The sequence below is a fragment of the Hydra vulgaris genome, chromosome 01 (genome assembly GCF_038396675.1).
Source record: "Hydra vulgaris chromosome 01, alternate assembly HydraT2T_AEP".
Classification (NCBI taxonomy): domain Eukaryota; kingdom Metazoa; phylum Cnidaria; class Hydrozoa; order Anthoathecata; family Hydridae; genus Hydra; species Hydra vulgaris.
This window is the reverse complement of record NC_088920.1, coordinates 29,008,035-29,033,631: the sequence shown is the minus strand read 5'-3', so window position 1 is coordinate 29,033,631 and position 25,597 is coordinate 29,008,035. Positions and strand designations below refer to the sequence as shown.

Sequence of the window (25,597 nt, the reverse complement as noted above, 5' to 3'; positions counted from 1 at the left end):
ATTTGTCATAGGCGCAATCGTATGTGTACGGTTCACAAACAAAGTTATTTATCATTTCAGATCCAACTTTGATTGAAGGCGCTTGAACTGATTTTGTTAATGCATTTAAGGCAAATCGCATATTTTCATGCAAACTACAAACACAAACATTATGCGGAAATTTTGTAACTGATTTTACATTACGTGGACGAAGGTCGCAAAATTTGCTGAGTCCAATTTTTATGTGCAGATGCTTTTCCTTGAATAACTCGAAAGCTTCTTTTAGCGTATAATATAAATGACGTATCTGAATATTGTTTGCTTTTACGTCAGATAATTGAATTCGAGTGACATCTTTTTTGTTTGGTGATATTTGGGAAACTTTATCTTCATTATAAAAGTTTACAACTGCTAAAACATCGCTTTCAGAAAGACCATACAGCTTTGAACATGCTGGAGGTAGACCCGAATTATCTTTACAAGCAGAGCTATTTGAAAGAATAGAAAGAATTTTAGATTACTTCTCCTTTGAAGTTGGTAGTGCTTTTAAAACTTTTTTCAATGCTTTTCCTCTTTGTTGAACGTTTTTAAAAGATGAGCTTGGTCTTTGATATTGATTTAAAAGTTTTCTTTTTAAAGCGCGACTAATTAAAACTCTTAATTTTGCTTTAGCAGCATAAGCTGCTTTTTTATTAGGATCGGCTTTCAATTTTTCTCGATATCTCTTAGATCTAACTCTGGACATTTCTTTCTTTTTATCAGCATTCCAAGAAACATAATTAGCTTGGTATTCTGCATAACGTTTTCTTTTTACTTCTAATTTTGATTCCATTTCTTAAAAATTTACAACTTTATAAGAAAATGTTAACATAAATCCAAAAGTTTACTAATATTTACTAATAGCCCTTCACAATACTAAAATGCAAAAATTTATTCGAATTTGAAAAATTTGAAAACCCACAACAAAATCTGAACTTTTGGATGATATTTTAACTTCCTTACCGCGCTTTTTTATAAAACGCTAATTATCCTGTCGATGAGTTCAGTGACGCAACAGCTTTTAAACTATAACTATATGTTAATACAATGCTTTTTGACCAATTTTTTTTTTAGTAATGATTAAAAGTTTACATTAAAATATATAATTTCTAAAAAAACCTCGCCATAAAGCATAATTTCATTGCGATAATTAAACTTTTTTAGCTTTTAGTTCAGTGACGCAACGTAATTTTTGCAGATGTGTATGTGACAAAAAAACACTTGAATTATTTTTAAAGAGTAAAAGTTTTTTTACTCAAGACATAAATGTAATCTCAAAGATTCTTTCTAAACAAAAATATGGATATGTTTTGTTTAAAATATTGCAATAACTCGCCCTCAAATTTTACTCACTTTTTCGAATAATAAAAAGAACAAACAGTTGCTAACATTCATCAAATTTATCTACTCGGTTCAAACATTTTCTACTCAAAATTTATTTTAACAATAATTTTAAGGTGTTTAAACTATAATTAAAGAAATAACACCTTTTGAAAAAAGATATTTTTAAACACGAAATTTATCTCTTCCATCGTGGAAATAGCCATATATATATATATATATATATATATATATATATATATATATATATATATATATATATATATATATATATATATATATATATATATATATATATATGGTTAAGGGTTTATATATTTATTTTATTAAATAAGCACCAAGGCTAGATTTTCTATAGCGTTTAGGTGAAATTTAAATAATTTAAAGCCTTAGCGTTTTCGCCTCATTTTTATCGTGTCTAATGAATTTCAATGAAAGATATATATACAAAAAAGATATATATATACATGTATAACATAGGAAAAGGCGTGACATTTTAGTGGGGGCCGAAGTACAAAAAAACAATCATAAAACATCATATAGTTCAACTAAAAACCTACACAAAAATATCCATCTAAACAATGGAGGGGGGGGGGGAGGGCATATCCATCACGACTCTGCTTCATTTTCCATTCCATAGTCCATATATCTATCTAACTTTATATAAATTCCAACAAACCGCAAAAAATAAAAATAATTTTTTTACATACTTCTTTAACAAAAAATTTAGACTATAATAATTATTTTCTTTTTTGCTTAGTAATATTTTTAACAGAATTGCAGCTTTGAAGAAAGCTTAGTTTTTGAAGCAAACAATACTGTGACATCCATAGCTAGAAAGAGTTTATTCTTTAGTACGCAAACGAAACCACATCCAATGATATCTAAAATAAAGTAAACCCCTAAATTAATATCGCCATACCTATTTAATAAGGATGCCTTATGTCGCGGATAATAAATAAATATATAACTGTTATTATTGCATATATTGCAACATAATCAATCTCTAAAAAAATATGAACCGGTTTAATCTTGATATGAAAAAGATCAACATCCATCGAAGCAATCGTGTGGTTTTCATCATGTTGTGTAACCTTGCAATGATGGATAAGATAAAATATATCAGATATATAAAATTTAAAAAAAAATTAAGGCTAAAAATTAACTAATGTATAATAAATTAACATGTAACTGTTATTACTGAATTAATAAATATAATCTTGAGGTCTTTAAGATGAAGATCTACAGTAGCAAGCTGCCATCATAGTTAAAACCTTGCAATAAAAGATAAATGAAATTGTATTAGATATTTAGCACAATAACTGAAAAACCCATTACAAATTAGAGAAGATCAGAATGATTTCCTAACTTAAAAAAAAAATTAAAATCACTTAAATCCTGATACACAACACATTTCCCATTACCAAACAGAAAAATCGATAGAAGTAGACCCTTCAATACTTTTTAACCTGAAATATAATAGATTTGATTATAAGTAATAATGAAAAGAAAGTTATATTGTGTTGATGTAACTATCTGGTAATGGCATATGCCATTTGTCTAGAGTGTACTGATTTATTGTAACTAAACACTAACATCTCTCAATCCATGCAAGCAAAAGTCTGTCTTTCTGGGTAGAAACAATGTAGAGCCATCATTATGATTTACATTAATTGTCATGAGCCAGGCAATTTGTTATGTCAAATAGTAAATGAGCTTTGGTTTCCCAAAGCTCGTTGCAACCAGGTCAACCATGATTGTTGGATATCGGTAACTAACCGACTACCTAAAATTACATTTCTATATACATATATGTATACATAAAAACAAATTAAATAATTATGAATCTTTTCATTATCTTAAAAAAAGGGAAAGGAAGAGATTATGATATACATTAGGCACTGTAAAATGTATTATAAAAATAAAGATAAACCTACTATCTGTAAATAATATCTGTTAATGCAAGTTTATAAGGCATACTATTATTTAAAATAACATATACCTTATTACACATTTCTATTATGTTATCACCATATCACCACTTATTATGTATGCAGAAAGTTGATATTTGCTCACTTCATACTCAACACCATCATCATCTTCATTCTCTTTTGGTTTCCAATAAGAAACTATATATACATTACTTTTCTTCTTTTTAATGCCAACAATTCTGCCTTAATATACATCCTGGATGTTAGTGGCATTATCGAACCACATGTGGCAAATACTTCTTCCAAAAGAAACTCCAATAAGAATTTCTTTAATATCTGAGGCCTCATTATTTTCTAGGTCAGGAAACATTTCTTTTACCTGATCAGGCATGGAATTTTTTGTTATTTTTTCTACATTTCTACGTTCTTTGTTTCCTTTTTTCTGAATTTTCATTCGAATTGCCACGAAATTTCAAACGAAATTTCAAACAAATTGCCATTCGTTTTATCAGTTCTAACTTCAGTTCATTATGACATTGCATATTTGTAAACCGCTTTTTTCTGGCATTAGAACCGCTTTTTTCTGGCATTAGCCCATAATATCAACTTGTTTTGAATATCATTTGGCTTTTTGCATAGCAGAGCAGTTGTTTTATTTTTTCATTTCAAATTGCCGCTTGTACTGCCTGTCAATAACGCTAATAACTGCATTAAGGCAGTCAGCTAATGCTTTACTCATTTCATCAGTTAATGGGCAAAAGCTGATTATTGAATCAAAAACTACATCTTCAAATCATTACTGCTGTATTACGGATTCTTGCTGCTCTCAATAAGAGTGTTCCGATTATCTTTTACTACATGATTGCCAGATATGTAGTCAAGTCCCGTACCTGGTGCAATATAAAATTTTATCATCCAGTAGCAATCCTCTGGGCAACTTGTGTTGGTCCAAAAAGGTTACAAAACCTTTTGGATCACCTATAATATCATAACAAAACTCATTTTGGCAAGAAGAATGTGAAATAAAAACATGCACTAATAAAAATATTTTATTTTAACTCGAAATTTTATTCAGAAAACTAAATATATTAAAGTAAAAGAATGGCTCAGATTAGTTAGAGTACCTTTTGCATCCTTGTAGCAAAGTTTGTTCAGCTGTAAAACAATGTCTGATAGTCATAAGCTGTACCTCCAGGAAGTTGATCAATAGCAACAACCATACATACTGATTCCGTTGTCAAGTGCACAGCATTTACATGAACACCCTCCTGGGTTGTTGCATCAAAACCAAGTGTCAGATCTTTTGTTGTAAATGCTATCTCAGCAGCCTGTAAGTCTGAAAGCACACCAAGCTCACGCATCATTTGTTGTACAGTTGTACAATGTGGAATTCGACTAAATCGGTAGCCATATATAAGTCTCCTAATATCTGTTGAGTAGCATTTTTCATTTTTGGTGTTTTGTGTTACTTGCTGAATCTCCTCCAACTCTTCCTGTAAATTCAGAATGTCATTTTGCAGTACAAGAATTGCAGAATTTTTTTCAGCAAGTTGTTGGCTTAACATTGCCTTTTGGTAAGAAAACTTTCTTTGCGTGGATGTCAACTGTTGTTTCAAACAAAAAATTTGATTTTGAAGTTTTTTCAACTGTAAATTTAAAAACTTTTCTTTTACTTTTTTCTAAGTTGAGAAATTATCTTTTTCTTACGAATAATAACTTGATTTAGATATTTAAGTCTGTATGGTCTAGCCTTTGCCTTATCTCTTAAACCTTTAATATCCTCTTTATGCTTTCTCTTTGTAATTGCCATTTCGTTTGCCAAAATGGTTTATCTCTTTCTCATAACCTTTTTTCTGGGACTCAACTGGTCAGCTCTCAAACTGGATAGTGGTTCATGAGAAGAGGTTTTTAAAGTAGGACGAGATAAAGGAGATAAGTGATCACTATTTGATACAGATGAAACACTGATTTGTTGAGAAGAAAATAAAGAACATGTAGCAAAGTCAATTGAGGTTGCAATTGATTGCGATGTTTGTGCCACAGCAGATGTTGTTATTTGGTATGCAAAGAGCATGTTGCAGATGTCAACAAATGGTTTCGAATTTCGTGAAAAATGGTTTACAAAGACTTTTGATGTTCTAACTAGTTGCTGAATCTGACTTATACAAATTTTGATGTTAAAATACTTACCGATTAGTTCTACAGTTACTTTATATAAATCATTGTTAGTTGCAAATATATGCAGTACATGTCCATTTCTACAGCTAATATTAAAATGAGCTGGTATTGGAAAATTACAAGCTAAATAAGTTTTAGCTTTACCATAAAATAGATTTGTTTTCTTGTGAGGTCCCATGATGCACTAAATTAAATTCAACAATCATAATACTACTATTTAATTGGGTCGGCTATTAATCATAATCAAATAATTTAAAAAATCACCATTAATCTATAAAAAAAATTTTTAAATATATGTATAATTTTTATATATCATATATAGCTTAAGGTGGCTATATGGTAAATTATGGGTATGGAAAAAGCTGAGAAAATGCTGTTTTGTTTTTAATGATTTTTATGCAGAATCATCATAAAATAGTGTTAAAAAATTTTAATTTTAGCATTTTAAATTTTATTTTGCAGAATTTTGCCTTTAAACTAATTTTGGTGGAGGAAAAGAGTTAGTCATCAAAAAAAAAAAAATAATATATATATATATATATATATATATATATATATATATATATATATATATATATATATATATATATATAACCACCTTAATTATACTTGTTTGTTTTTGTGTAAATCATTTAACAATTATAAAAAAAGAAAACACAAATATTCTTAGTAGTAAAAGGCTATTAAAAAAAGTTTGTGTAACAGTTCTAATAAAATATATCATTATAATGAATAAAAAATCAAAAATACTGAATTCTCCACTGTCAAAAACCGCCCCTTCCCTAACACTATGTAACGGAAGTGAAAATACATACCTCCACTGCGCAGAACAATAGGGTATGTGATCATGAATATTTTTTGATGAAATTCGGCAGGCACATAGAAAATAGATCTATACAGTTGCCTGAAAAATTTTAAATATGTACCAACATGCCTTCAATATTAATGCACCTCCGGAACAGAAACGAAACTTTAAAACCGAATGAAAATCACTGGTAACTGTAAAAAAAACAACAGAATTTATAACAAAAAGTAACAGTAATAATAGCAGAAACAGTTTTATAAAGTGTAACAGTAAGAGTAACACTAAAAGAGGTGGAAATGATACCTCCATTGGGTCGAAAAATACGGTATTTGGTCATGAATATTTTTTAATGAAATTTGACAGGCACATAGGAAATAGATCTATACAGTTGACTGGAAAATTTCAAATATGTACCAACATGCCTTCAATATCGATGCAGTGCCAGAACAGGAAGGAAATTTTAAATAGCAATAAAAAAACTGAAAAATTTATTACACGTAAAAAAACCCATAATTTAGTCAAGATAAAACATTCTACTTTTTTAATAAAGTGTAAACTGATATAAAATTAAAAAAAAAAAGACAAATAAATACATCTTTACCACACCGACTTCGAGCACGCTGTGAAAAACAAAGGTCACAGTTTTTGTCTATGAAATCGGTGCCGTAAAAAGCCAGATACACACGTACTTACTCTCTCTCTCTCTCTCTCCCTCTCTCTCTCTCTCTCTCTCTCTCTCTCTCTCTCTCTCTCTCTCTCTCTCTCTCTCTCTCTCTCCTCTCTCTCTCTCTCTCTCTCTCTCTCTCTCTCTCTATATATATATATATATATATATATATATATATATATATATATATATATATATGTATATATAAAACTACATATATACTAAACATATATTATTGAAACTGTCTACTTAAGGTAAATATTTATACCATAGGACAAAAAAAAAAAAATATTATAAGTGTTGACTTAAAGGTAGCTGAGAAGGCCACTACAGATGAGGAGGCTACTTAATAGTGGTTAAAATCCTCTCTCAACTCTATAACTCCGAAAAACGAACCTTGACGAACAAGGCCGCAGCGGAGAAACAAGTTGAGCGCAGTACTACCAGGGACGTGGTGGGGATCGAACTCTGAAAATCTCGCTTATGAAGCGAGCGCTTTACCACTACACCACTACCACACTGTATATATATATATATATATATATATATATATATATATATATATATGTATACACTATAGCATATTTATGTGAGCACTTGCTCACTTTTTTTGCTTATCTAAATCGGTAAGGCTTTTTTGGAAAAACAAGAAAAAAATGAAGAATAATGAATGTCAGGTCAGGTTATCCTGCTACTGGTAACATGTAACCCAATAAAATTGGCTTCATGCCCTGCTGCCTTGTAGGAAACGCCCTTTGAGCCAAAGGCTAGGAGATACCAACTCCAACTTAAAACATACCCTGCCTTAGGGCTCTTGGTTGAGTAAAGGCTAGAGATAGTGTCTCAATTAAAATACTCATCTTGGGCAGATGTTAAATGCATTCGGCTAGTGTCTTGTAGAAAGCCTCCAAGGCAAAGACTTAAGGGGTAAACAGGTTCTATCTGTTGACCAGCCTCGCACCCCTTCTTCATCTATTAGGCTCGCGCAGATGTATTTTTAATACATTGTTTCCAGTTTAGGATATTGAATACTGCATCTTCTTGACTTAATGCATGGGTTTTGCTTGTGTCTCTGTTTTACGACTAGGCAACTCATTCTATTATCTCCTAATGAGGGTACAGCTCTAAAACTCAGTTTTATGATTCTAAGGCAGGCTGGTAGTCAGATTTCCCGAACTCTTTGGTAGCTCTCAGAGAGACTGATTCCATCAACAGCTGAAAAATATCAAAGTATTAACAGTGCCATGTTGCGCATGGATGGTGTCCCTGTTTGTACTTTTTGTGTGCATTGTGGAGGCCACATTTGGAGCCTTTGTTACGGCTTAGGATTTATTATTAGTAATGAGGCAAATGCTTGGGCTCTTAAACAGTGTTCTGAGTACTGTCTATGCTTCGAGTCAAGTTCTTCAATAAACTTAAAAATGAATTAAGTACCAAAAACTATAAAACACAAAAAACCATCATCACCACCAAGTTTTCTAAACCTATCATTCACTAATATTCGTGGTCGTCAAAGTAACTTTTCTTCTGTTGAGTCTTATCTCTTGCAAAGTTCACCAGACCTACTTGCTCTTTGTGAGACTAATTTGAGTTCAGCTGTCTCATCTTGTGATCTTAGTGTTGATGGTTATCTTCCTTTAATTTGTTAAGACTACAATAGCCACATGCTTGGCCTGGGCATTTACATTCGTAAGAGTTCACCCATTTGTCGTGAAACTAGGTTTGAATCCACAGACTATTCTTTCATGTGCTTTTGTTTAGCACCACTTCACTCTTTTTCACTTTTCTCTTTGTTCTATATTGCTCTTCTTCATTTCAAGACTGCACTCTTTTTGATGTTATTTCTGATCATATTGACCAAGTCCTCTCTCTTTACCCATCAGCTAACATAGCTGTTGTCAGAGACTTTAATGCTCACCACTCTGAATGGCTTGGCTCTAGTGTCAGTGAATCTGCAGGCATTAAAGCCCACATCTTTTGCCTTTCTCAATCACTAACTCAAATAGTCAACTTTCCAACTTGCTTTCCAGACAACCCGAATCATTTACTTTCTTTACTCGACTTATGTCTTGTTTCTGATCCTAGGCAATGCTCAGTTTCTCCACATTCACGCTTAGGTACTTCTGATCACTCTCTAAAACTATTATCTCATTCTTCTTCATCATCTTAATCTCACTACCATCGTACTTCTTACAACTATCTTAAAGCTGACTGGGACACTTTCTGTGATTTTCTTTGTGATGGCCCTTGGGTAGAAATCTTTTGTCTTCCTGTTGACAAATGTGCTTCTTACATAACTTCGTGGATTCAGCATGGAATGGAATCTTTTGTTCCCTCCCGACAATACCAGGTCAAGCCTCACTCTCCTCCATGGTTTTCCTCACATTGTGCTGCTGCGATTGCCAATCAAAGCCGTTACTTCTATATCTATTAGCAAAACAATTCTTCAGAAAACAGACGACTGTTATTACTGTTAGATTACTGCTAGAAACCATTGTAAAAAGGTTTTGTCAAACGCCAAAGCCCGCTATTCTCAGGTCATGAAATCTCGTGTCTCATCTCAAAAAATAGGCTCTCGTGACTTTTGTAGAGTCTTTAATAGTATTAATAATAAGGGCGAATCTTTAACTACACCTCTCTTGTATGGTTCAGACTTTGTCACATCACCTAAAGACAAAGCTGAATTGTTTGCTAAGAGCTTTTCATAAATTTCATCTCTTTATTCCACTTGTTGCGTTCTACCTGATATTGTCAACAAACTGGTTGATCCATTGCTTGACATTCGTATCACTCTAGCTTCTGTATCTAAAGTGGTTTCCTGTCTAGATTCTTCTACAGCTTGTGTGATGATAACGTAAGTTACAATTCTTGTAAGAGTCAGACTCAGATTCAGTGTCACCGACCGTGTAAAAAATAAAACGTTAAAACCGCGGCCCGTGTAAAAAAAAGTTGAAATAAACCGAATGAAAGTGATGAAAATTTCCCGGTCTCAAAAAAAAAAAAAGGTGGCGCATGCGCGCAAAAAAAAGATCAGGTGTCAAAAAAATTTTTTATTTTATAAAAACTGTTACAGTTAAAAAATGTTACAATATTGATTTATTTTTTTCTCTGAAAATAGGATATTTTTCTTTGACAAAGTTTTCAAATGTCATGTTTGGATAATATTGTTTTCCGATGGTGACATAATGATTATAAATGTCGAGTTCTTCAAAAAATGATTTTTGATATTTTTCTGCAGACATCAAGACAAATATCAGTTCTTCACCAGTTAATTGGATTGTGTTTTTGACAGTACAATTGCGATTTCCACACATTGTATTAGTTAGCTAAAAAAAAATTTTTATTTATAAAAATAGTTGTACAAAAAAAAATGTTAATAAAAAAAGTACAATAAAAAATTTCAATTAAAAAAAGTTTATGATTTGTGAATAGAAAAGTTCGCTTTTATATATTCGTTTATAGAAGTTTTTTTCTTATTAATGTTTATTTTTTCTAGCTCGTCTTCCAAGCATTTCTCGAAGGCTAATCCTTTTAATTTCGCATTCATTTTTTTAAATTTTATATTTGGTGGTGGTAGCTCGAATGTGGAATCAGTGAGATCATCTTCCCAGTTTTCATTTGAATTCATTTTTTTTATTTATATCTAAAGAAAAAGAATGTTAGAAAAAAATAGAAATTGTTATAAAAAAGTAAAAAAATAAAGAATAAAAAAAAGACATTAATATACAATAAAAAAAAAAGACACAAATATGCAATAAAATATATATTTCTGTATAAAAAAGTTAATCATTTTTTTTTCAAGTAGCACGCTTGACATACGCCACATTGTTTAATACAAAAGTATCTTCGGTTAATTGTATCTGAGTGGTTTAACGAATGTTTATTTATTGTAAAATAGTAGGCATACATGGCTGTAAAAAAAACAAAAAAATAGAATTAATAAAAAATTTTAATGATAAAAATAAATACAGAAAAAAAATATACCTTTCATTTGTTTTTTCACTTTTTTGTTTGGCTTTCTTTTGCTGTAACCGTATTTCATTTTTTTTATTAGTTTGTCTATAAATATAAAATGATATCATTATAATGTACAAAATTATTTTCACGAATATAATAATATTGATCTATTGCCCATTGAATGTATTTTCTAATACAATTATAAAAAAAATCAAGTTGTTCATTTTTAATATAACGATTATTATAGTGCGATCTAAACATTTCGTATAAAGGATATATAATTTTTCTTTGTACCCAATAAAATGAATTATGATTTAATAAACAACTAATGTCGTAATCATAAGAAAAGTCACAAATATAAAAAGATTTGTTTTCATCATCATAAATATATAAATTTCCAAGCTGTTCTTTTAATAATTCAAATTCGATTTTAATTCTTCTATATGCCAATTTTCTTTTACACAAATCTTTTAACGTTTTCAAGTCTACATCCATGTTATTTTTTGTTTCGGATGTAAACCAATTCACAATGTGGATAATGTCGTATTCATAAAAGTGCTTACTTCTTTGCATTTTTTTTATTAGTTAACTAAAAAAAAAATTAAAAAAAATTAAAAATAGTGTTTTACAATTTGAAAATGAATAAAACAAGGTTCAATAGTATAAAAATATTGTTGTTGTGACCAATTTATATATTCCATGATTAAACGATATAATTTTCGTATTAAATGTATTTCCAGTTGTTTATTTGGATCAGCAAAATAAGATATTTCTGTGAAAAGTATATGAAATAATTTGTAAAGATATTCTCTTTGAAGATTAAAAAATAATAAACGATTATTAAAAATATTAAAATAGGAATCAAATTCAAAATCAACAATGGAATGAAAGCTGTAAAATAACAAACGAATATTATCTTTATCTTTCCATTTGCTATGTGGTAGTTTGGTTTTATCAAATAAAGAAATAATTTTCTTTTGCAACTCTTGAAATTCTAAATAAATTCGTCGATAAGCCAAAGTTCTTTTGCTCAAATCTTTCAAGCTAAGTTGTGATTGAATTTCACGGGTAAATCTGTTAAAGTGATTCAAACTAAAACTGTCGAAAATAAATTGATAATAAGAAAAATGACGTTCTTCTGGACTAAACCAGATGACTGTTTGTTTTTCAAAGTTTTTAATATAAGAAAGAATGTTGAATTCTAAATAATGACTAGCTTTTCTTGTTTCTTTGTCTATTTCTATAAACTTTTTTTCTCGTGCCATTTGTTGATGAAGTCTTTGTAAAAAGTGACGAAGTGTAATTTCTTCTTTATCAAGTATTCTTCTAATATTTCCCCAGTTGCTTCCCATTATTTTTAATTAGTTGTCTAAAAAAAAAAAAAAAGTTTACAAATGGAGTTAATACAAGTAAAAAAAGTTATACAAGTAAAAAAAGTTAATACAAGTAAAAAAAGTTATACAAGTAAAAAATTTTTTTTCCTAAAAAAAAAAGAGTTAAATGAATTCTTGTGCACATTCAGGTGCTTTAGCTGGTTTTGGATTATATAAATGAAATAGTTCTTGTTGTTTTGCTTCTACAACTGCACTTGGATATGCATATACAGGTGGATTATTAACAACGCATTCTTCGTAACTAGGAAGACGTGGTATTTTATTTTTGTATTTGTTGAAAATATCATTTCGATGAATTGTTTTACATAATACAAGTAGATATTCCAATTTACTTTCTAATGATTCGTAAAGATGACCATGTTCACTTTGAATAGTATGATCTTTAAAGTATTCTATCATATCCAAACCATTTTTTAAAGTTTGTTTGATTCCTAATGGTATTCTGAGTAAGAATTTGATAGATTGCACGTTGTTGGTTGTTAGTTCCAAACTAATTTCTCTGAATATATCAATGGTATTCATTTTTTTTTATTAGTTAATCTAAAAAAAAATAAGGGTTAATAATGTTAGATAAAGTACAAAAAAAAACATTTTAAAAAATAGGATAAATACATTTTTTTTACATAAAATATGTTATTGTATACTAATCGTAATAAATAAATTATTGTTAATAATAAATGGTTTTAGTTCTTCGTGTGAAATAAAATTCTTATAACCAACAGCCACATTATATTCAGTGGTAGGTTTATCAAATGAACTGTCGTCTAAAAGTTGAAGATAATTATTGTTGGTAGTAGTACGTAGTAAAAAATTGTTCTTTATTTCTCAAGGTGATATTAACATTTTTGGTAAAAGGCCATTGTAAACCATCGTCCAAGTCACCTCTTAACAATTGAAAGTAAATGGCTAGATCGTTGATGACGGTACTTCGTGTATACACTTTTATTCGATAACGGTATCCTTCTGATGTGTAAATGGGTTCTGAAATAAAATGTTTCATCTGATAACAGTCTGAGATTCATTTGATCGAGTTTGATCAATTGCGTGTCTTTAAAAACGTGTTGAATTACCTTGACTTCTTTAGGTTGTTGAATGGAATTTTTTAAAGCTAAGAATTCTGTGCTATTTTCTTCTGCAATATGATAAAGTTTTGTTATTTCTTGTTTGAGATGTTCTGTATCTTGTTGATTTGCTAAAACCAACATGTTGTCATAACAGAGACTTTTTAATTCTGCCATTTCTTGGTTCGTTTTTGCTAGAGTTTGTTGAAGTTTGTCGTTTTCTTCTTTTAGATTTTTAATTTCTTTTTCTTCAATACTTTTGATTTTAACTATGATTTGATTCATAGAAAGATTCAAATAATTTAAATTTTTCTTTTCGTCTTGAACGACTTGGTTCAAATAACGATTTTGTTGCTCTTTATAATATTGAAAGCAGATGACAGAGTGCTCATAATAATCTTGATCATCGATTTTGGTATTACAAAAAAAACATATTTTTTGTATATCTAGAAATTCGTAATCACATTCGTGGTTTAACAAATCTTGTACCTTTTTTTTACAGGTGAAACATTCGTGGGAGTATTGTTTGTAGAAGATCTGCTTGATGCTGAAAAATTCTTTTGCAGATCAAAATTCTTTGTCGCAAAAACAGCAAGGATATATGTTGGCTGACATTTTTTTTATTAGTTGCTGAAAAAAAAACATTTATTTATATAAAAAAATATAAAAAAATATACATGTCTTTTTTAACATAAAAGAATTAATAAATAAACAAAATTGCTCAATAAAACATATAAAAGAATAAAAATATAAATAAGGTTCTTTTCAATAAATTCTTCTTCTTCAAATATATTGTTAAAAGTTATATTTTCTATTTCTTTTTCTTCTTCGTTTAAATAATCACCAAACCCAGGAAACATATCTTCATAATCATCATTATTATTGATTTTTTTAGTTGTTGAAAAAAAAGAAAAAAATTACAAAATAAAGTGATCTCATTTTATTACAACAGTTCGTCTATGATGAAATACCTTATGAAAAAAAATTACAAAATAAAGTGATCTCATTTTATTACAACAGTTCGTCTTATGCTGCAATACGATAAAAAGTTTATGATAAAAAGCAATTTCAAACCATGGTGTTCTTGTTGTCGAGTTTATTATTTAAAAAGTGATGCTTGTTATTTTATCTGACTAAAAAAAATATATTTATAAATAAAAAATTATAAATAAAGCTCTGGTAAGTTGTCCATTTTATTCATAACGTCTATAACGTATTGTTCCCAATCCATTTCATCTAAGATTTCATGCATTTCTTTTTCTATTTCTTCCACTTCTTTTTCCATTTCTTCTTCCAACATTTGTAATTTAAGTTCTTCAATATCATCTGATTCTTCTTCTTCCATTTCTTGTACTCATTGATGAAATATTTTTCATAATCTTCCTCCGTTAATTCTTCCATTTCCATAAGTTCTTCCAAATCTTGTTCTTCTTCTTTTGTCAATAACAACTCGTGATAGCAAAGACTCTCTTTGTTAATATAATCTACATAACTAAAAGAAAAGAAAAAAATATAAAAAAATTATAAAAAAAAAACAAAGAAAAAACAAATGACAAAACTTACCATCCACATTTTTTGACGTATTGTTTCATTTTTTTTAAATATATTAGTTTGCTAAAAAAATAAAAAAATTACAAAAAAATTATAAAAAAATTATTGTAATATATAGTTTTCAATTATTTTCATAGTTTCTTCTATATTTTTTAATAGTTCTAAATTATTTTGTTTTGTTGTCATGTCAACTGAACATGTCCATAACGCATCATATAAAGCACGAGCTGCTTCGAATTCGGTTCCTTTTCTTTCTATAAATTAAATTTAAAAGTCTCATCATTCTTTCGTTAGTATCACGATAATCAGTTTGTATGCATACGATATCACGGTTTTTGTAGTCCAGATATTCGGCTAACGTTTGCCAATGTGTTTGTAAATGTTGTGCTATTTTTAGTTTTAATCGTGTAAAATTCATTATTTTATGCTAAAAAATATAAAAACATTAAATATTAAATAAAACTAATTTACATTGTAATAAATTAAATAAAAGTTCTTGCTTGTCGGTTTCAATTTCCCATCTTGTTATTACATAATTATTTAAAGCTCTTTTTCATCTTTTGTGTTGCGTTAAATAAAGAATTAAAATTTTTTTAATTTTGTCAAAGTTTTTTATATAATTCACGTCAATTTTTTTAATAATGTGTCTTTTAAAGTGTAGATCAATCGCTAATTGTTTCCAATGGTGATTTAATTGTTTTGAAATTGTATTTATTATTTGTTTGTACATTTTTTTTCTATTGTATTAAAAAATGATGTAAAATTCTATTGTATTAAAAAATATTGTAATAAAAAATGTAAAAATTCAAATAAGCAAAAAAAATATAAAGAAAAAGTTACACTCTTTTAATTTTAAATTTAACAAAAACGACAAATATTAAAATAGTAATAAACAAAAAAATAATAATGTATAATATATATAATAGTAATAACAAAATAGTAATAACAACTAAAAAAAAATTTTTTTCTATAAAAAAATATATACAAAAGCTCATAAAATTTCGCTTTCTGTATTTTCAGGATCTGGAACTCCTAAGTAATACAAAGGGGATATTAAAAAATATTTATACTTTTTAATAAAATAAAAAAAAGGTTCAAGTTTAACTTACTAGGAGAGTAGTCCCAGTGAGAAGGACCTACTTCCCTATTGGGTTCTGGTGGTGTTTGTGGTGGCGAACGTGGTGATAGTGGTGATAGTGGCGATAGTAGTGATGGTGATGGTGGTGAACGTGGATAGGGATTATCTAAAAAAAGAAAATATTTTTTTAAAAAATGAATTTTTTTAATAAGAAAAAATAGTAAAGTTAAAAAAAACTTACGACGAGTGCGTGAAAATCTTGTTTCATCTACAAAATTTTGTCTGACAAAGTTTTTAAAGTCTCTAAGTTTTTGCATTTCTTTTTCTAGAAAAAAAAATAGTATTTTAAAAAATAATAATTTTTCTTATAAAAATGAAAAAAAACCATAAAAAACAATTACCTCTTTTTGCGTCAATGGAAGTACTAGACTGATGGGTTTTTTTTTTTCATTTTGAATAATGAAAAATTTGATCGGTTGATAGTATTGCTAAACACTTCATATTTTATATTGTTTATTGTTATATATCTCATTATTAAAACTAAAAAAAATAGGTTTATTTAGAAATAAATACTCTTTATTTTATTGTAATAATTATAAATAGTTATAAATATCATTTTTTTTATAAAATGCCTAAAATAAGGTATACTCCTAGATCATTAAACACTGTCAATATGGCACGTACAAAAACAACAGTTCCTAGAACAAAAAAAGCAGTTCAAACACAAACAAGTAGAAAACAAAGTTCAAAATGACATCGACACAGACTGAAAATCAGTATTTACCGAACAATTGTAAAAGAATATTATCGTGTTTACGAAGAACAAATAACAGATATAAAGATAATAAAACAAATCGTAAACTTGGAAGAGTTGGCAAAAGAATAAAACGTTGGGTTCATACTGCTGAATCCTATGTCGATATTAAACATCAATTAAAAGAAGCAAATATACGACGAAAAAATAGACAAAAATAATATATTTACAAATTGTAAACATTTCTTTTTATTAAATAATTTAGTTTTCTTATAGCATTGCGTCGTTTATATGACTTGCTTTTTTTCTAAAAAAATATATAAAAAAATCTTATGTGTAAAGAAAAGAAATAATGAAAAAGTGTAAAAAATATTAAAAAACAAACTTTTATTTTGTTGACCGGTGCTTCTGCAAATTCTAATGGAGCTTCGTCTATTTCTTTTTCAGAGGAGGTTTCTTTTTCTTTTGGAGGTTCAACAGTTTGATTTTTTACGACAAAGTCTATTTTGTCTGGGTCGTTTATAAAAATATTAAAATCCAATATTGCGTCTTCATCTTCTATTATTATAACCGAATCGTCATCGCTTATGATTTCTGGTTCTTCTTCTAAAGATAGTTCGTTTTCTTTAAAATTTATTTCTTTTCCGACGACTTCATCGTTAAAAAAATATTTTGTTTTTTTAATCGAACGTTTTGTTAATGTTTTTGTCATTTTTGATTTTGTTAACAAAAAAAACACGCTTTTTATGTATAAAATTTAATCTCTACAGATTAACGCGAAATAAAAGCTAAAGTGATGCAACTTTATTCAATGAAAAGAAATGCTGTGTCATGTTAGTTAAATTTAGAAAGTTATAATAACGCTTTTATGAACAAGATTAAAAAGATTAAAATACGGAGTAAACAACTTTTTAAAAACACTGCGAAGAAAAAAACTCTGTGATAAGTGTTAAAACAACATGTTAAATAAATTCAAAACTTTATGAACCAATACGTCGACGTAGCATAGTGCATTCGCTCGCCGCACTATGTTTCAAACGCCATGCCATTAGACCGTCGTGGGTTCGATTCTCGTTGAGGGTAGTAGAAAGTATAGAAAGTTTAATGTAAAACACTCTAACTCGAAAGAATTAGTGAGTGCGTCTAGAAAGTATAGAAAGTTCAATGTGAAAACACTAACTCGAAAGAATTAGTGAGTGCGTCTAGAAAGTATAGAAAGTTCAATGTGAAAACACTAACTCGAAAGAATTAGTGAGTGCGTCTAGAAAGTATAGAAAGTTCAATGTGAAAACACTAACTCGAAAGAATTAGTGAGTGCGTCTAGAAAGTATAGAAAGTTCAATGTGAAAACACTAACTCGAAAGAATTAGTGAGTGTGTCGAGTGAAAACACTAACTCGAAAGAATTAGTGATGTGAGAACGAGTGTGTGAGTAAGCAGGCTAAGGACTAAGTCAGGACTAAGTAAGTTAAGTAAGGACTAAGTAAGGTTAAGTAAGTAAGTAAGAAAAAATACGGCCGTATAAAAAAAAAATAAAGACTGTAAGAAAAAAACACAAGTAAGTAGGCCTACTAAGATAAAGTAAAGACAGAATAAGTAAGGTTGTGTCAGGGTGACACTATGTTTTTTATATTGTAAAAAAAAAAAAAAATATATAAAAAAATACAAGTCGAAAAAAAGTTAAAGTCAAAAAAAAGTTAAAGTCAAAAAAGTTAAAGTTAAAAAAAAAAGACAAAAATGGCTGCAGATGATATTGATTTTTCCCGTATGATTGTAAGACGGAATTTATTTTCAACACCTTCTTATAAAAGCAATTTGAGACCTAAATATACATCTAAATTACCCAAATATACAGTAGATGGAAAATGGCCCTTTCCATAGGGATGCTTTTTTTGAATTTTTTGATAGGACCTCTTTTGATGAAAACGAGTTAACTGATCCCAATAATACAGAACTAAGAACTCTAAGACGTAGAAGAGTTAAGAAAAATTTAAAAAAAATAAAGCGTCAATATTGTAGAAAAGCACTGATGTGTTATCGAAAAACAAAAAGCAAGTATATAAATAATAAACAAAATCGCGAAATGAATCGAGTAGGAAAACCGATATATCGTTTTGTTTTAACAAAAGTAGATCGCGATAAACACAGAAATATTTATTAAAAAATGAGACATAGAAGACATAGAGGGCATAGAAATGCTAAAGAATATATTTTTGTTCATCGAAAATCGAAACCTAATCCTAGACCTTATCATTCTTTAATTGGTAAAGGACGAAACGAGTCATAGAAAGTGTGGTAAAGGTTTTCTTGGCAACCTATTAGGAGGTATTCCTTTAATTGGTGATTTGTTTAAAACTATAGTTTAATCGGATTAAAAAACATGTATAAAATAGCTCAATTCTGTAAAAACGTTCATTTACAAAAGAAAATGAATTCAATAGTGTGTAAACACGCCAAAAGAAAAAGTCACATTAAAAAATATTGTGACAAATGTTTTGTGCAAAAATTTCGAGATTATGTTGAAGAAAATATTAAAGAGTGTCTTTGGTTATTGAAAGATAATGAAAAACAGAGTCAAAAGCTCAAAAATTTACGTACAGACACAAGTGCTTATGGCGATTATATTCTTACGTACGAATATGAAAACGGTGTTGTTGAAATTATCAGCGGAGATAAAGAAAATGGACACACAAAAACATCTACTTTTTTTGGTGGATTTATATTAGATTTTGATATTATAAATAAAATATATAGCATATCACATGTATATGACGGTGTTTTTTATATTGGTAATAAAATACCAAAAATATATTGATAAAAAAAATATTTGATAGTGTATTTTCTGTTTTTTTTTAAAAAAGTACTATAAATTTGTTTGTTTTGAAATAAAAAAAATTCATTTGAAGAAAAAATATTCATTTGAAAATAAACAAAAAAAAAAATGGAGTTTAAAACTTGTTTAAACGAATTTTATAACACAGTTATGAATGTAGAAGCTTCCACATGTTTGAAGCTAGAGAAATTTTAAAACATGTTAAAGGCGATTTAAAATTAGTATTTCGTTTGGATGCAAGTAAACAAATCAATGTAACTCGTGATAATAATAAATCCAATATTGAATTTTTTTATGGTGAAATCAACCACATTTGTTCCACATTTGAAATGAATTATGAAGACTTTGTTGATGTTATTAAAGAGACATTTAATGTTTGGCAACTCGAAGAAGCAGACATAAAAGAATGAATGATTATTTAGAGAGCTTTGCAAAATTAACTCGAAGAAGCAGACATAAAAAAATGAATGATTATTTAGAGAGGTTTGCAAAATTAACGTTTGCAAAATTACAAGATTTTTATATTTCACTGTTTAAAACAAATAGTAAAGCAAAGGGTGATTTTTCATTGACGCATCATTACCAACGGGGAATAATTATTAAAGTAACACGTTTCAACGATGAATTTATTATTGAGTTTATATATGAAGAAGTTCCTTTTGAAACTTTTAAACTTCCTTTGAAACATTTTTTAGTTTATGTTGAGCATTGTCAACAAAAATGGCTTTTAAGCGAAAAAGATATTTGAGATCAAAAAGACGTAAAAGTCATAGAAAGAGAATACGCAGAAGAGGAAGAGGATTAGCCTATTTTATCACGCATAAAATTTTAACTAACGCATTGCATGTGGGTTCGCTTTTATAAATTATAAAAAAAGCGTGTAAAGGAAAAAAAACAAAAACGCCTCCTGTTCCTGTTGTTACAAAACCTGCCAACCCTTATATGCCTCCGGATAAAGTGTTTGAAGTATATTAAAAAAAAAGTTGTAAAATATTATATTAATTCATTAAATGAATAAATATGTACATATAACAAATTGTTTCTTTTTTCTTGTTCTCGTTTCTTTTTATATCGTTTTATTAGAATAATTTTTTTTCTTTGCAAGTTAAACAATTTATTTTATAAAGATGTATTTTTGCAGATCTTTTGGTAACAGTATTAAAAATCCATACTTCTTGATTTACAACGTGGATAGTGCAGTTTTTTAACAAATGTTGATTTTTTTTCTTTTAAAACAACGAAAAACAGTTCACCATATCCGTTGCACGTGGTGCATTTTTCTTCTACGATTTCTTCTAATAGCGTGTGTGCTGTTCTCTTCATTCTGTTTATATTAAATTCAGAGCAATCTGCCTTTTTATTTCTTTTTTAGTCATGACATCATCAATAGGTACATCTAAAAATTGATTGGCAGTCTTTAATCGCGTATAATTGTTTGCGTAAATTCTATCCATTTCATTTTGCATCATGTAATAAATGTTTTCCTCGTTCATCACAGCTGGAATGGCTTGAATATCCAATAGGGATAACTTACCCCACGTACCTTCATAATTTGTTCTTAAGAATCCTGCATCTTTTAAAAATCTTTTAGCAGCATTTTGAGCTAATAATTGTTTTTCGTAAATATCATAATGTAAAGGAATTTGTTTTGTTTTCATAGACAAAAGATCACGTTCCAGATTTTCCTGTTTTTTCATATAAAAATGCAACTGCATGTCTTTTTCAAACAGTTGTTTAGCAGTGTTATCAAGGTGTGGAAAGAGTTCGTGTTTAATAAACTGAAAAAATGAATAAAGATTTATTTGAACTAGTGAAGAGGCATGAAGCGTTGTTACTTCAAAAAAATAATGGTTTAACAGTCTGCACAACGAAGGTAAATATATTTGATCTGTATATAATACATTTTGCTGCGAGATTAGAGCTACAAAATAAGCGGCAAATGCACCACATAAACTACTATCATTCCATTGAAAAGGAAATTTATTGTATGAAAAAAATACATTTTGATTACCAGTAATTTCGCTATATTTTAAAATAAATTTGGTAAACCAATAAAATTCACGATTTTCTGCTGTCCATTCTGTAGGAAAATGATTGGATTGTCGTATATAAGAATTAATTTCAATTTCGTTGTAGTTAATGTTAATCGTGTTGATTTGTATATTGCTATTCACTTCTTCTACTGCTTCAAACAAATATTTATTAAATCTTAAATGAATTGGAATTTGTTGCAATACACTTTCTTCACCTAAACTATCAAAACAAAAAAAATGACCCTTGTCTATTTTCATCAACACTCTCCAATGTTGACCTGCGTCTTTTGTAGTTTCATTGTTGTAAATGATAAAGGAACCATTTTTTTTCATTTGTTGAATAATATGAATGTGTGTTTTTGTTTGACTTAGTTCGTCAAAAGCATATATTCCTATAAAATAATTTTTAAATTCTGAATTTTTAAAAAAACGAGACAAAGAATCATCAGTAGCCATTTTTTTTTTATTCTTCTTTTTCTAAATTAAAAAAACTCGCAATAAATAGTGTTACAACAGCGTGTAATATATTAAAAAAAAAAGATTTTTTATTGGCGCTCTTTTTCCTTTATAATTCCTTCAATGTTTCTTTTACACACTTTTTTTTAAAAGCATCATCTATTTTTTCTATAAAAGAAGTAATGGTAGGTATTACTTTTGAAGTAAACGTATCCACAAAACCGTCAGTTTGATCGCCTTATGTTAGAATCATAGGTGGTTTGATTTTTCTTTCTAGCAGCAAAAGAGTAAGCTTGGTTTTATAGAGTTCTATTACATAAGGTTCGCCATAGGTTTCTTTCAAATCATCAAAGTAGTTGTATGAACAGAACAAAGTTGAGGATTTTCGAGTAAATTATTAAATTCGCTGTTTTTAAAACATTTTTCATAATTGTAAGAGTTTAATGTTATCCTTTTAGATTTGAGTACATTTTGAAAATTCAAACGAATTTTTATCTGTAAAATGTTCTTCTTCTACGTAATCCGAAGAAGGTGAAGAATTTCCAGACTTGTGTTCGTAATATTTATATCTTTTAGATACTTCATCGAGCGCGCACACTGCGCAATTGTTGTGAGTTTTTTTTAATGATGCTATCAACGCGATTCATTTTTTTTAATTAAAAATGTAAAAAAAAAATATTTTTAAAAAAATTTGTTTTTTTTATACTTTTTTATTCGTTTTATTAAAAGAATACGCTTCTTTTTTTAATAAAAAAGCATTTTTTTTTCTAGTTTGTGGTTGTATTCGTGTTTTATAACCAACACTGAACGACATCAGTGGGGAAAAAATTGTGTTAGAGAATTGTGTTTACGATCCATCGGTGATAAAACATATTTTCACACGCAAGTCATTCCGTGTGTTAATTATCACAAATTAGATGAAAAATATAAAAAAGTATTTTTTTACTGTCAAAACAACATACATGGGTTAGAGTACTATCCTAGTTTTAAATACACAAGTGAAATCATATTTTGCGCATCTGTGATCGATTATTTAAAAGAAAAATTTTCAAAATATGAACGAAACTTTGTATTTTATAAAGGTGGTTGCATGGAAAAAGATGTGTTAAATGCGATAAATGAGCTTAAAATACTCTCGTTTGATTTAAATCAGTGGTTCTTTCCAAAAATCTCTCTTTTGCCTATGTATGTCAATAACGAAGATAAATGCTTGGAACATTTTTCAAATGTCAAAGATAAAACAAATGCTTGTCATCACTGCCCTCGATATGAAACATTGATGTTTTCATTGTATTTGGAAGATTATGTAAACGGATTTACAATAAATGGCAACGTTTATGACGATGAATATTTTAATTTTATTAAATTTATAAAAGACAACATTCAATGTATTTACATATTAAAAAAAGACACTTGTGAATGTTTTGAAAATATATTTAAAATAAATAATCTTGTATATCAACTTTTTGAGATTGAAAAAATAAAAAAAAATTGTCTTGTTTATAATCCTTCTTCCGCAGTCACATAATATTTGGTGTAATGATTCGTTTGGTGAGTAGGTTGTTTTATATGATTTTGTCGTTTTCATAATTATAAACTTCGTCCTCTTTTCTGTATAAAATCTTTGAAATGTTAAAGTTTCTCTTAAAGAAAGAAAACGATTGAGCTGTGGGAAACATTTCTATTAAACTTTTTTCGTGAAAATTGCAACGTTCAAAGGCTTTGTAAATGTACACTTTATCTCCTTCTTGATGTACTTTTTTTTGTATAAAATATTCATAAATAGGAACGGGTGTGTATAAGGTATAATAACCATTATGAAAAACTTTATCGTCAAACGAAAAACAAGGGAGTGGGTCCATGCAAGCTGGAACAACATAATTTAACAGTTTACAATTTTTCTTCAACTGATCATATTCCCATTTGTTAGATAGATAAGGAAACAAAAAATAATACTTTAAAGTGGGTTTAAGTTTGCTTTTCCACGAAGTTTGTTTTTCCATGTTTTTTGATTTGTAATAAAGTTTATATACTTTAAGAAAGTCTTCTAGTTGTTTTTTTAATTCTTCGTGTTGTTTTTCTACACTTGTTTTGATAACATTTAAAAAATCATCGTTTATCAGACGACATACTTCGAGCATGTTTGTTCTCCATGATGGTGCTTGTTCTACAAAATTCATATAACGTCGTGATGGTTTTTCAAACAAATCAAGTCTATTTTCATAGTCTTTAGCTATAAAAATATAATATAAATCCTTAAATTTTTCTTCTTCCAAGTTTAATTCCAAGTTAAAATTTTTTAAATACTTAAAGATAATGTCTTGCCATTCTTCATACGTGTTATTTAAATGGTGAAATTCAAACAACATAGGATGTAATTCATTATCTGGATAAAAAAGTTGAACAGCTTTGATAAGACTTTCGTCGAGTTGTTTGCTAGTCATTTTCTCTTTCACAAATGAACTAGTGTTTTGTTTTTTTCACCCTTTATATAGGAAAAGAGAGAGATTAAAAAAACAAGTTTTTTGATATTAAACAGGTTTTTTAATTCAAAAAAATTACAAAAATTTTTATTTTAAAAAAAAATTATTCTTCTTCTTCTGGTACTTCTGGTACTTCTGGTACTTCTGGTTCGACTTTGGTTTTTTTTGTTTCAATTTCAGCAAGCTCGAGAGAAGCTCTTTTTAAATTTTGATTTAAATTTCGTGAAACGCCATTTTTAATTAACGAATTATGAAAAGAGGGTTCTATAGCCAACTGTCTTGCATATTCTGTAGTATAAATTTCGTCTTCTTCTTTGGCTAATCGTATACTAAAATTGCTAAAATCGATCGTTTTTAATATGCGAGTTTTAGGGTAAGCTACTTGCCTATAGGCTTTGTTTTGAGCTTCTTCCATAGCCATCATCAAACTTTCCAATACTTTTTTGGTCATTTTGTTATGATTGAATTTAAACACCGCATTATAAGTGAGTTCGCCTTTGTTCATTTTAAATGTGTTGTCGTCTTTAGTCAATTTCAATTCGCATCTCAACAAATAATTTGTTTTGTTGAGTTCGCACATTTCTCTATATCGCCATGGTAACAAGATTTCACAACCCTCATTTTTTTGTTTGTAAATCAATTCTTTTTTATTAAAGTTAAATTGGGCCAACGGTTTAAGAGGAACAGTAGAATATTGTTTTTCTTTCACATTTTTTTCTTCTTTAAATTCAATGAGCCACAAAGTTGCAGCTGCTAGATCTGCAAATTTAACATAGTTGTTATCATTGCAGTAAACAATTTCAAACTCTGTCATTTTTTGATGTTTGTTGTGTTGTGAATGAACTTTGAAATGGAAATGAACTCTTTTTATACTATTTCAGTTGAAAAGAGAGATTAAAAAAAAACAAGTACTAAACAAGTTTTTTAGAAAAATGTTAATCCCTTAATCAAGAGTCTAAAGTTCAATGTGTGGTACGATGAACTTTAAACTTTGTACTTTACACTTTTAATTCTGTTTTTAATGATAGAGATAATGTTGTTATGACTACTATTTTATA

The 25,597-nt window shown here is 28.4% G+C and overlaps 2 long non-coding RNA genes across 4 annotated transcripts in view; both read right to left on the bottom strand.

The window, feature by feature from the left end:
* Positions 1-2,102: 2,102 nt before the first annotated feature.
* LOC136075270 (uncharacterized) lies at positions 2,103-3,089 on the bottom strand. The gene is made up of 5 exons (XR_010635787.1): positions 2,956-3,089; positions 2,751-2,828; positions 2,561-2,633; positions 2,382-2,453; positions 2,103-2,243 (listed from the first exon to the last, which is right to left on the bottom strand). It is a non-coding gene; the product is annotated as an uncharacterized LOC136075270 (long non-coding RNA).
* Positions 3,090-3,516: 427 nt separating this feature from the next.
* LOC136075271 (uncharacterized) overlaps positions 3,517-25,597 on the bottom strand; it is a 71,857-nt gene continuing 49,776 nt past the window's right edge. For 2 of the 3 annotated variants that reach the window (XR_010635788.1, XR_010635789.1), the window contains 3 exons: positions 6,284-6,467; positions 4,415-5,652; positions 3,686-4,268 (listed from right to left, as the gene is read on the bottom strand). This is a non-coding gene — a long non-coding RNA (uncharacterized LOC136075271). Of the gene's footprint in view, positions 4,269-4,414; positions 5,653-6,283; positions 6,468-25,597 lie in introns of all 3 variants that reach the window. The other variant, XR_010635790.1, reaches the window with a different exon arrangement.